General features: G+C 33.9%; 1 protein-coding gene and 1 long non-coding RNA gene across 14 annotated transcripts in view; one reads left to right on the top strand and one right to left on the bottom strand.

The window, feature by feature from the left end:
- Window positions 1-12,296, top strand: part of LOC143143536 (uncharacterized) — a 297,264-nt gene that overhangs the window by 158,624 nt on the left and 126,344 nt on the right. The gene's annotated exons all lie outside the window — the stretch shown is intronic.
- LOC143143539 (uncharacterized) overlaps window positions 8,765-12,296 on the bottom strand; it is a 44,378-nt gene continuing 40,846 nt past the window's right edge. For both annotated transcript variants that reach the window (XR_012991177.1, XR_012991176.1), the window contains exons 2-3: window positions 8,950-9,073; window positions 8,765-8,869 (exon numbers count right to left, since the gene is read on the bottom strand). This is a non-coding gene — a long non-coding RNA (uncharacterized LOC143143539). The remainder of the gene's footprint in view (window positions 8,870-8,949; window positions 9,074-12,296) is intronic.

Here is a 12,296-nt window from a genome sequence, read left to right as displayed (position 1 = left end):
TTTCTCGCTTCTTTCACGTCAAACGGACTGTTCGTTCCGCATTAGAGGTCAGTGGCACAATTCACACTACCTCTTCCTCTTCGCGCGTTACGCTCGTGTTCATTGCGCTTTTGAAACGCTAGATGACAATAAATACAATTGCGTAAAGAAAATACATACATTTTTTAAGTAGAGACATTGTGTCACCGATTGCATGACAAAGCACCGAAAAAATTTACCGATTTAACTGACCATGACGAGACTAATCTTTATGAAAATTTATCAAATACGTGTCATTGCATTTTGAGAATAAATCGGAATACATGTCATAGGTATTTTGCAAATTCTATTCGTACAATATGTACACACGTATATACATAAAAATATCCCGAATTTTGTACGTGATACACAGTTTTAACATTTCGCTGCATTCCATACATTTTATTATAACTATTGACAAAATACTGCTCTATTTATCGTACGTACTCATCGCGTATACCTCTATACAAATTTTGTTCAAAATGTAACGATGCAAATTTACCGAATAATAATTTGTTAATTCAAGATTGATATAAATCTATTATAAATTGAAAATGTTGCAAAGCTGTCGTTACAGCATACAATTGGTATTTCATAGTAATTAATCGCATATGAGTTAATCGCATCGAGGATAAATATTTCAAAAGGTTTCAGCTGCTGTCACGCGATCGACGCCATAATGATTTGCGCACTACGTCATAGCGTCGTAGTAACATCATCTAACGTTTCAGCCATACGATAAGTGATGAAATCGTGTGAAAAAGTGGGACTAGCGGAGAACTATACCATTGACCTTTCACGTGGTACAAAATCACAAATCAGTGTCAACGAGTTTACTGCAACAATAAGCAAATGTATCGTTGGTTATCAATAGAAGGTTCGCTACAGCTTATTTCAAAATTGCCTTCATTCGAAGATCATGCATTGCGTATGGTAGACTACCGTCGTTATTGTTCACTATGAATTTCTCGTGACTAGTCAAACAATTACGGCCGAGGTCTACTTGCGCAATTTCAGTATGTGCAGAATTACGTTATTGTGAAAACATTCAGGACTGTTCAATCGAAAGAAAGTGATATTCTCGCAGGATAACGCAAGGCATATTGCAAGATTCACTCGTGCACGATTAATAATAAAGTTGACGGTTTCTCTAATATTTTATTCCATTTGTATATTTACAACGCCAAATCGACGATTACTAGTAAAGTTGACACAAGTTTCTCTAATATTCTATTCTATTTGTCAATTTATAACACCAAGTCGACGAACCTTTCCAAATATCGCTTACTGCTGATACAAGTTGATACAATTTTCATTGTTTTACAATAAGTAAGCACGCCTTAATACTACAACTCTTTATTAGGCAGTTAAAACTAAAATTGGATTTCATACCTTAAACCTCGATAATCGTAAGTTAGTTAAAATTAAAAGTTAGTTAAATCAAAGTAAAAACTGTCTGCAGCTATAGATTTCTGTCAACGATTTGTAAGCTTGTCTTTCCAGTTGCATACTACTCTGTAGAGTCCTCGAACGGAGAAAATTTTTCGAGGCATTTTCAACAGCGCTTTCATTAAGAAAGGTATTTTCCCTGAGAAAATTCCAGGTGTACAAAAAAAATGAAAATCTGCTGGTGACAATTTCGGAGAGTATGGCGGATGAGCTAAAGTTTCATAGACCAGCTGGGGTTACCCAGTTAGTTTCTGGGAGGTTGTTGTGTGAGATGTGTGGTCGGACGCTGTCATGCAGTAGTACCAGGTACTCTAGTATACCGGTATAGGTTCTATTGACCAATGCAGGCTGTATTTGATGAAGTTTCTCACGCATATGGTCCAGCTGCACACTATACTTTACGTCTGTGATGAATTCACTGGGATTCAGAAAACTGGGGGATATATCTCTTAGTGAATTCTATCGTACCAGACACAGGGAAATAAACAAACTAGAAGTTCTGTAACGAAATTCAATAAACACAACTTAAACGTTAAACGTGATTTTAACAAAGATCTAATACTGAGACTGGGTTAAAATTGAGTAAATAATAACAATACACTAACTAGAAAAGTAGCTCTGGTATGTTCTCTGTTTTAAAAAGATATGTAGATTTATGATTTGAGCAAAGATCTAATACTGAGACTGAGTTAAAATTGAGTAAATAGTAACAATATACTAACTAGAAAAGTAGCTCTATTTAGCAGATCTGTAACTTTATTTCATACAAATGAAAACCAATTCGTAAATTGAATGTCACGTAGAAGCTCGCCTTCATCGTTGTGAATTATTTACATCTGTTTTCGAAACCTATATAAATAATTCATTATACGAACGACTGACCATTTAATGCAAAATCAAAAACAGAAAAAAGTCAATTCAGTGGAATTATTATTCCATTATATGTAAGTATGCTCGATATCTTATTCCTTAGCAGATCTTATTCTTTATCAAGCAGAATGAGTATAACCATTGTACTTCTATTTACGAATCGAAATTATCAATTTTTTAATAAACTCATTACGGAAGACGAAGAAATTAACCACCTGATTCTAAAAAGACATTGGATCGACGAAAATGTTCGAGCTCATGGGGCCTGAGAAGATAATATTTTCATGGAAGAGAGGTTCTTCTTGAGATCGTAGAAAAATAATTCATTGAGAGTTACTGCAGCGTAACGAAACGGTTACAAGAGTTCGGTGTATCCAACGGTTAGCGAGATTGCATAAAAATCTGAAAGCAGAACGACCAACACCAGTCAATCGCAAGGGCATCGTGCTTCGCACGACAATAGTAGACCACATGCAGGGATGAGCAGTGAAGAAAAAATGTTAAACCTACAATGGGCTATTTTGCCTCACCTTCTTTACTTCCTAGAACTAGCTCCCACTGTTACCATTTGTTCCGCTCCTTTCAAAACGGCTTAAGTTGAAAAACCTTCAACAACCAAATCCACGAGTTCACCGAAAACTTCTTTTCATCGAAACTAGTCAATTTCTTCGTGGTACGAATTGACAAATTGTCATCTAAATGGGAAAAGAATAACAGAGATAATAGAAACACAATAATAGAAAGATTTTAGATTAAATTATTTTCTACAATTTTTTCAAGTAAAATAAAGTAATTATTCAGTAGTAAGTAATAAAGTTAGTAGGTATAAAAAGAAACAACAATAAGGGTAGTTCAGGGAGAGAACTATTTTGTACTGTTTTGTTATAATAAAAGTGATCGAGGGTGTTCGTGAATTTTACATTGTAACTCTACCAAATTTTGACGAATATTACTATTTTAATTTTTGGCGCGAACAAGAATTTTTTCTTGTTGTGAAATAGTCTTTATCTGTCGAATGAAACAAATTTTTCGATCAAAATAATTGTTACTATCGGTTCAACGAAGAAACATAACTTCTATCGAAACAGCTATTTATAAACGTATCGTATTGTAGAAAAGATCATCCACGATACAAATCCATAATTATAACATTTAACATTTTCAAATTATTCGCTCGTAAGATATTTTTCAAAACGTGATCCGTCTATTCCAGAATTACTCTGCTCGTAACAGAATCCATATAAAAAAAACAAAATGCACGAATTGTTTCGATAACCCGAATAACTGGATCGCGAAGAATCTGTGAATGATAAGCTTGAAACGTAAGATTGCACAGAAAATGATCGCGATTCCTTTTCGTCGAGCGCGCGAAAGGAATTCCTAATGCGGTGTACATGGGAATAATGACAGTGAAAAAGGTGAAAAAATTCAGCGAGCGGAAGTTACTCGATAAGGGAAGAAGTGGAACGAAAAAGGAAGAAACAATGAAAACGTGAGAGCGTTCGGGTTCGAGTCGAGAAAACGAAACGAGTCGTCGATCGCTAATTTGGTTCGGTTAAAGAGGATTCACCCACGAGTTTGTTCTCGAAAATGCAATCTTCCGGTGCCACGGTCGTTTCTCGGCGTCGCACGGTGTGAATCCAACCTGAACGCGTATGGTTGAAGTGGATTCACGTGTGGGACGCCATGCATATAATATCGCGACAAGAAAGCCATACCTCTTGCCATACAATTAAGCCTGGCCATAAAATAAACGTTTCGTACGGGTTGCGTTTCCCTGCGCGTAGCCACGACAGGACGAGTCGTCCGTTGCTACCTGCATATCCTATCGAGGATAATTGCTCTATTATGCTCGCGCGTTCATAAACTTGGGCGAATAATCGTGCTGGTTGGCGCAGCGGGACCGTGCGCGTCGAACGTAGGCGCGAACCGGTGTGTACCGCATACCTACATTACTTATTTACTTTGCGAACGAACCTCGGGATAACCACCCCATACCCCTCCCTCTTGCACCTAACGTCATACGTGCAACTCTTTCTCTCGTTCTTAATTGCAAGTGGTAGCGTCGAGAAATCTGCCGTAACGCTACTACGATCGACTATGAATCGTAATGCTACGTAACGCATCACACGGGAACCCCGATTAATCTCTTCGGTCCTGAATTTCTTTCCTCTGGGTAAAAACAGTATTTCTGTAAAACAGTAGACCTGTGGTGTCTCCATGTATTCAGAGATCGACAAATTGTATTTGAATTGAAATATTGCATTGGGTAGGAATTGTAATGTTTACGCGAATTTCAATCGTTTCGATGGTATTTCTTGATTTATTTGCAACGTTGGACGTTCATTTAAATATAAATTAGTATATTATTCGTAATGCAGAAGTTCGTTTAAATGTAAATTTGTATATTTCAGGTTACGAATAAACATTTTCTCTAAGAAATAAATATGGTTATTTATTTTTTTCTTCTATAAAAATGAACTGTAGTGAACGCTTGTATTTGAATTGAGTATTAATATCTAATAAAGACAAATGTGGTCTTGAGCGTAGTTTATCACGTTTTGGTCTTCTATTTTACGATTGTTCTTTTTCTGTAATGAATAATTCGCTTACTTCTAGTTTTCGTTTCTAGTAAAAATTTGGATCGATGATCTAACAAGCGATACATTTTCCAAATTTGATTAGCCTTGTATTAATATTTGAAATAAGGCATTTGACTTTATCAGATTATTGCTTGTGTTTCGTGGTTTAACAAGACTGGTAGGCAAGTTCGATCGAGATGTTTTGTATGCTAGTGTAGGATTTTTGTTCGTTGCCATTATAGCTGTCTCATCAGCAAAGGTTGCAATTATCGTGTTGGAAATAATTGGTATGTCAGGGGTGCTTATTAAAAATAAGTAGAGAAGATCCTATCTTGAGATACGCTGGAGTTGATTGTACCATATTCGGAGAGTATGTTGTATTTGAAAATATTTTTCTTGAATATAGGATTTTATTAGAAGATAGGCTTCTCTAAGGAGTAAATTCTTGAGTTTGTGTAGAAGCTTCACGTGCCACAGCTTATCAAAAGCTTAACCGATGCCGAGGAACGCTGCTGAGCAATATGCCTTCTATTTCAGTAATGTTATTATTCAATTTGCAATACTGTGAGTTTGTGAGATGATTGTGTAGTGGGTATGGAAACAAAACTGATAGATTGGTATCATTTTTAGAAACATATTGTTTTTGGGAATCTTGACAGTGCTGTGTATATAAGATTGATTATAAGAAATGAAAAAAAAATTATTACTATGGATTTGGTATATAATAATTAACTTGTACACTTTATAGTATAGAATTGTATATGTATACTTATAGTATATTTGTATATTTTATTTTCACGGAAATAGGTAAAAGTATGCATGTATTTATTAAAAAAATTTCGGTACATTAAAGAACAATTTTTTTTCTTGATTAACACTATTTAATTTCTTTTAAAGAGTACAGTTATACACTTTTTTAATAAACGTATCTCTTGTTTTTTCTAAGCTTATGCATTGAATTTGTGTTGATTAAATTTTCCTTACACTCTATGGAAGAATTGTTGAGCAAATAATAATACTTATTATTTAACATGTCTTCGTTAGAAGAAATTCGTTCTTGTTGTAACTACATGTATATTACTACACCTTCCTTTTAAACGAAATCAATAGGTACGTCGGATATAGAGATACACCGAGTAACCGATAGTAACATGTCCTCATTAATACAATTTATTAATAGAAACGATATAAATTCAATCGAAATAAATTAACAATAAATGCAACACGATAAAATAACGCTTGTTTTAACCGCAACACGCAGCTCGACGTATCGTTTTCACACTCGTAAACCAGAGGTGGGTAAAAATTTAATTCGAATAAAAGATAATAAATAAAACCAATGTATAGCAATTTATTCGATCGAATTGTTCAATTTTTATTTATTTATTATGAAACGTTTCATTCGTTATCGTCAAATGTGGTTTATTTTTTATTCGTTATCCGAAACTGCTCGCCTGTGGCAAACGGACCGACTTTCGATTCGATTCGGTTTTAAACTCGATTAAACCGCAAGGCATCCAATCCTCGATCGCTCTGCACTTTTATGCTCTCAACATACCTACGTACAGCAGACATTTCTACCACGTGTCCCTGAGCACCTAAAACTCCTTGGGTATTCTTAGAATCCATTCACTCCTCATTGTACTTCTCTCGCAACCGATATCCAAACGTAAACATCCTCTCGGTCTTCTCTTATACTACACTAAAGACTCGTCATTCGCGTCTACCTACATATGTAAACAGATACCATCGTATGTAAAAGTTTGCCAATGATTAAGAAATGTGTCCTTTTTCAAGGAGACCAACGTCAAAACACGAAAAAATTGATAAATACATCGTGTATAAAAGTTTGCCAATGATAAAGAAATGTATCCTTTTTCAAGGAGACCAACGTTAAAATACGAAAAAGATTGATAAATACTTGTAAGTAGTTGAAGAGATAAAAGTTTAAATGTTCTGAAATTACGATTTAATAAGGTAACAAAGTCATGGTTGCTGGAATGGTACTCTATATTAGAATGCTCAAGGAATTTGTAAAAAGAACTCAAGAAACTAATTTCTACAAAAAAACAGTGTTCAGTGTATATTTGTAAACGTTCTAGGCGTTTACTGTTACAACTACAAATTTGTCCTCTCATCAATATTTACAGACACGGGTATGTGCATGTGCTGCAAGTTTATTCCGACAGACGTGAAGTCAATTAGAATAGACGAGTAGCACATATTTGATTTCCTCACCAAGTTAAATACATTACATGCTTGAAATAGTCTAACGTGCATTCCACAGACTTATTACTCAATTTGTAGAATTCGAGATGGATAGATAGAACCACAACTATAAATCACGTATTAAGTATTTTAAATACGAACATATTGAAAGGTAGAAGACGCAGATGCTTCTTTTTATTTGAAATCAATAATAGTCACATCAATTTTTCTACAATATTAAAACATTATTTTGGACCCAGATCTAACCTAGATCTGTCCTACATCTCTGGGTAATTACTCTTTTTTTTTTTTAAATATATTATTTCTGATACAACCTTTCTTATATCGATCTTGCTACAACAATGTGTAATTTTGCTATTGAGCACTCTGATTTTGTTGATATCTTTCATGGTTTCCTTAGTTCTTCACTTTTCTATATTAATATTTAAACGTTATATTGTCACCTTACAACCAATAAATGTGTGTTTTATTATCTAGTATTTAAAAAACACCTTAAGGCCTTGAATTAAATAAATATATAATTTTTCTAGAATCAACGAAATTCGATAAAATCGTGGGTTTTATCTATGAAAGAAACCACTTCCTTTTTTCATCAACGAATAAAAATTCATTTTTTCCATTTACAATTTATGTTCCAATGAAGCAGCAGATCTTCGTATAACGAGAGTAACTCGTAAGTACTGTAATGTAGAGTTTTACGCATTCGTATAATTTATGTGAAACTAATTGTTTTAATTAGGTTTAAGCGTCTTAAATGCTTTATAAGGAAAAAGTCGATTGTTTCAACGATAAAACTACTTTTACTGTAACTACGAACTTGATTGGTCTTGAGTAACTATGGTCATTGAACTCGTTCGAATACGGATTGCAATTACGCGTATTGAAAACGTACAATTCCACTTAATAAAACTTGAACTCCCTTTCATTGTTTTGCTTATGAACATTTATTTTTGAATTTATTGTGAACATTTATTTTCGATTTATTATCGAAAAATAAGCCTCTGAAGCACTTCAACTTTATCAAATGATACTTTTTTCGTATCAGCAGCTCTTTTTTTATATATTTATTTGACATCACTTATGTGGTCAATTGTTAGTAGCAGGTGTAAGTTCAGAGATAAATTCTCCACTTTAAAATAATAAAAATAATTCAAGTAAATTATTATAAATGGTTAGTAATTGGAGAAAATTGTTTCCAAGATATGAGGGCTGCTATATTTTGATAATTTTTAGTATAAATTGTGCTACCGATTACATGCAACTCTATTGGCAGTGATTTCATCCACTGATGAAAATTAAAATTATTAAATTTGTCATCGAAAATTTGTAACAATAATATCAATGGTTTAAAATCAATCCAAATACGACTTTATTTGGACTATTCTTATTGATACGAAGTTGAAATCCATTTAGAAAAAATTATTCAAACTATCTATAATTAAATACAGTCCGAATAAGGTCATACTTGGACTTATTCTTACCAGAAATACTTCGTCATTCTTTTAATAAAAATATTGAAAAGTATTCAAATTTATATATTTCACTAACGGTTGACACATCGCTAGGTATACAACATTGCTTGTAAGTTGCCATAGTCGAGCGTAGGTAATGCGAGGCTCGTTTGCCGTTGAATTATCTTGTTTACTTTCGGTAAATCCCTTTACTTTCCTCGGACGAATCTATCCCACCTGAAAGGTAACTACCAGTCCCAATTTTGTCACCTGAAAGGGAGAATTACTATACATTCTCGTGAATGGTGCTCGAGAGACATGTAATTTATGTGCGCTTGCCTCGAACGTACTTCTCGAAATTGGATGCAATTGCTTGAACATTTACGACACATCCTAATCCTTTCTTCGATACAAAGAAATTGTATCGGGCAATACTTCTTTTGTCCTGTTTGCATTTCACATATTGTTTTCCAGCTAAAAACGGTTGAACATTTGTAGAAGCAAAATCAGGATATCATTAATAAGTTTAACGAATCAAAATATCTCGCATCGATAACATTAACGCGTGGAAAGGCTGCATAATTATGGATTATTATGTAACTGCTGACGCAAATCTCGAAAGCAACTGCGTTCAATTTATTTATTCAATCTTTTTCCAGTCGTTTCCCATCCCGGATTGTAGGAGCGATATTAAACTTTAAAAATGATAAAAATTCTTGTGTCAATGAAAATTTCAAATAATGAATAAAAACTAAAAGATTAATTATCCATTCTTCGTTGAATAAAAATCGAAATTTGTATTATATAATGAAATTACATTTCTACGAAGAATGTTTGAAAATAATATTATTTTTATTTTTTCCAGTGTTTATCGACTCACGTAATCGTGATTTGGAAATATATTATTCATCGGACTTTCAGAACATACATATATTCATTGATCAAAAATATAACTCAATGTTTCGTTTTTTATTTTAGGATCTTTTTAGACTATGTTCAGATTTAATTGATAAAATTAATAATGTAGGTAGTACGTGATACTAAGAACAAGAAAAACCATCATTTACAAACATTTTGATATGATTTATATTCTGGTAGACGTATATATGTACATGTGATAGGTCTCCATGGTGATCGAGGTATTTTGAAGAATATAGAATATTTCATGTTTAACGAATAAAAACGTATTCGTGCGATCGCTCAATCGAATATTTCGCGAATGAATCATTATACTGTGTTTTTATACGTCATTTATTATTCGAATACAATTTTTCGTCTCTTCGCTAGACCCTCGATGAAGCAAAATATGTTTCTGACCAAGTGGGTAGTGCATTTTCGAAACCTTGCTCGATCAATGGAACAATATGCAGCGTCGATAAACATCCGTGTACTTGATACACGACGTATCAGTCGTGAAATCGCGATCACTGTTCCGTTCAAACGCATTCACAGCTCGACGCGTTAAGCATACGCATCGAAAATTTGATTTTATCCGGGAAAATACAAATAAACGAGAAGCGAAACGTACAACGACGCGGGCCATCTTGAAATTACACGCATCTATATGAAATAAAAACTCATTACGAAATGAATCCTTGAGAACTGTAATTGATTTACATTAAATAATTCCAAATAAATAAATAATTTTACTTCGAATAAATTTGCATACGAATCTCATCAGATAATTCTAACTAATTCGCATTAAGTATTTTCGAATAAATCAATTTACACACGAATTTTAAATCACACATTAAACATTTTCGAATTAATAAATAACTTTACTTTGTCAGAGTATATTTAAATTTCTTTAAAAATAATTCGTATGAAGCGTCAAACATTGAAATTGTAACGTTCGAATTTAAATATAAATAGCTTCTTTTCCCCTTCGCTGTTTACTTTTGATTTTCATACACTTTAGGTACTATAAACATCGGGTGAACCACAACTATACGATAGAGAAGAGAAAGAAAATAATTATAAATTCATAGTAGTCTACTCGAGTTTAATTTTCATTAGAACCTTCTCGATCATGTTTTTTCGATTACATTCAGTAAAATGCATAAATATAATGTGAATTCCGTTAAAAAGTTTTCGGAGATGAGAAAAATTGGAAAACATTTTAGAGACAGTGTAATCAATAGAATACGTTAAACAACAGGGAAATACGGTAAAGTTTGTGCAATATATTTCTTTAACTGTCCGATCGAACGAATTGATCGCTCTGCTATAGTATATTTTCAAATTTGAACGAAAGTAACGAAACAACGAGAACCAAAAGTAATCCCACCAGAGTGCACACCACTGTGTCAATTGTGGGAGATATATTTTTTTCAGCAAGTAAAAAGCCTTTTACTATGATTGCAATACGCTTTCACATTAATAGAAGAAAATACAGAATTAGCGGTAGAAGTAATGCAATAAAGACGCATTTGTTTATTCATGAAGTATCTACTTCAACAACTGCGGTTAAGTTCCAAAACGGGACCTTCTTGCTGCATTTCGCCTCCTGAGCGCTCATGTGTTTTATGTACATGCCATTTTTGTATACGTACACATATTTACCTCGTACATGCATAATGAAGAGGTCTAATGATAATCAAACGATGATAATTTAAGTGCATGCACATTCACGCGAGTTGTACTGTGAAAACACTCCAAGTGGAAAGATAGGTGTTCGTGAACGTACATACATACATGTATCAAGTGTGGTCCCCAGCAGACATTAAATCTCAAAAGTGAAATTATACATGCATTGCACTCGCAAAGTGCACGCAGTGTAGGAAACTCGTATTTCTCGGAATTACGAGAAACGTCAAAGACGAGTAAAATTTGTATCAAGTTTTGATCCATCTACGTAGAAAATTAGTTATACCTGGATAAAATATTCGATAAAATAACGAAACGACATCCAATGCATTCTTCGTTTAATAAGAATTACAATCGAAATTACACAATTAAATTATATTACACCTCGAAGGAATGAAAGCTTGTACGAATAATGGTTCAGTGTCGACAAACATTGCCGATAAATCATTATGCATAGTTTTTAATAATCGTAAATTTGTCGAGTACAATTCTTCTCTAACGTCTGTCAGAACTTCTAGAATTGAATATTCCTTAAAATGGTTCAAATGAACGATTAAAAGCGCGATCTCTCGGACGAGATAAAGGGTAACCTACGATTCAATAGCTCTTAACACCAAATGATTTGAAGATTCATCGTAATCGACGTGCAAGCGATTTACCGATGCATGCAGGTCGACAAGCAATTCAGGAATTCTGCCTACTCATTGGGATGACTATACGGATTGAGGATAGGTGCAGATGTAATTGGATTTTCGACCGAGATCGATGGTTCACATTCGCGACGGTCTAATTAGGTTTCACGAATATCCGTCGAAAATCACGCGGCTGATATTCTGTCCGCCGTTAGCCATCTCCATTATTTCGCAGATGTCATGGTTCGCGAAACTATCACATGACACGGCGGTATGTATTGTATATACAATGCACGTGCCGTGGATGCTTAAAATTGTTGCGGTCGTTATTTTATATTCTGTCGAAAAATTTCAAAGAATCAACAGAAAAATATGTATACAGTGCTGAATGAACGCGAACCTTGTTAGCAACGAAAGTCAAAACGATGAACATCGATATGCAAGCTACGCGGTGAAAAAGATTTTCCATTTTTTCAACA

Source organism: Ptiloglossa arizonensis, chromosome 2 (assembly GCF_051014685.1).
Source record: "Ptiloglossa arizonensis isolate GNS036 chromosome 2, iyPtiAriz1_principal, whole genome shotgun sequence".
Classification (NCBI taxonomy): domain Eukaryota; kingdom Metazoa; phylum Arthropoda; class Insecta; order Hymenoptera; family Colletidae; genus Ptiloglossa; species Ptiloglossa arizonensis.
The sequence above is the reverse complement of the archived record's forward strand: the minus strand, read 5'-3'. Positions and strand labels throughout refer to the sequence as shown.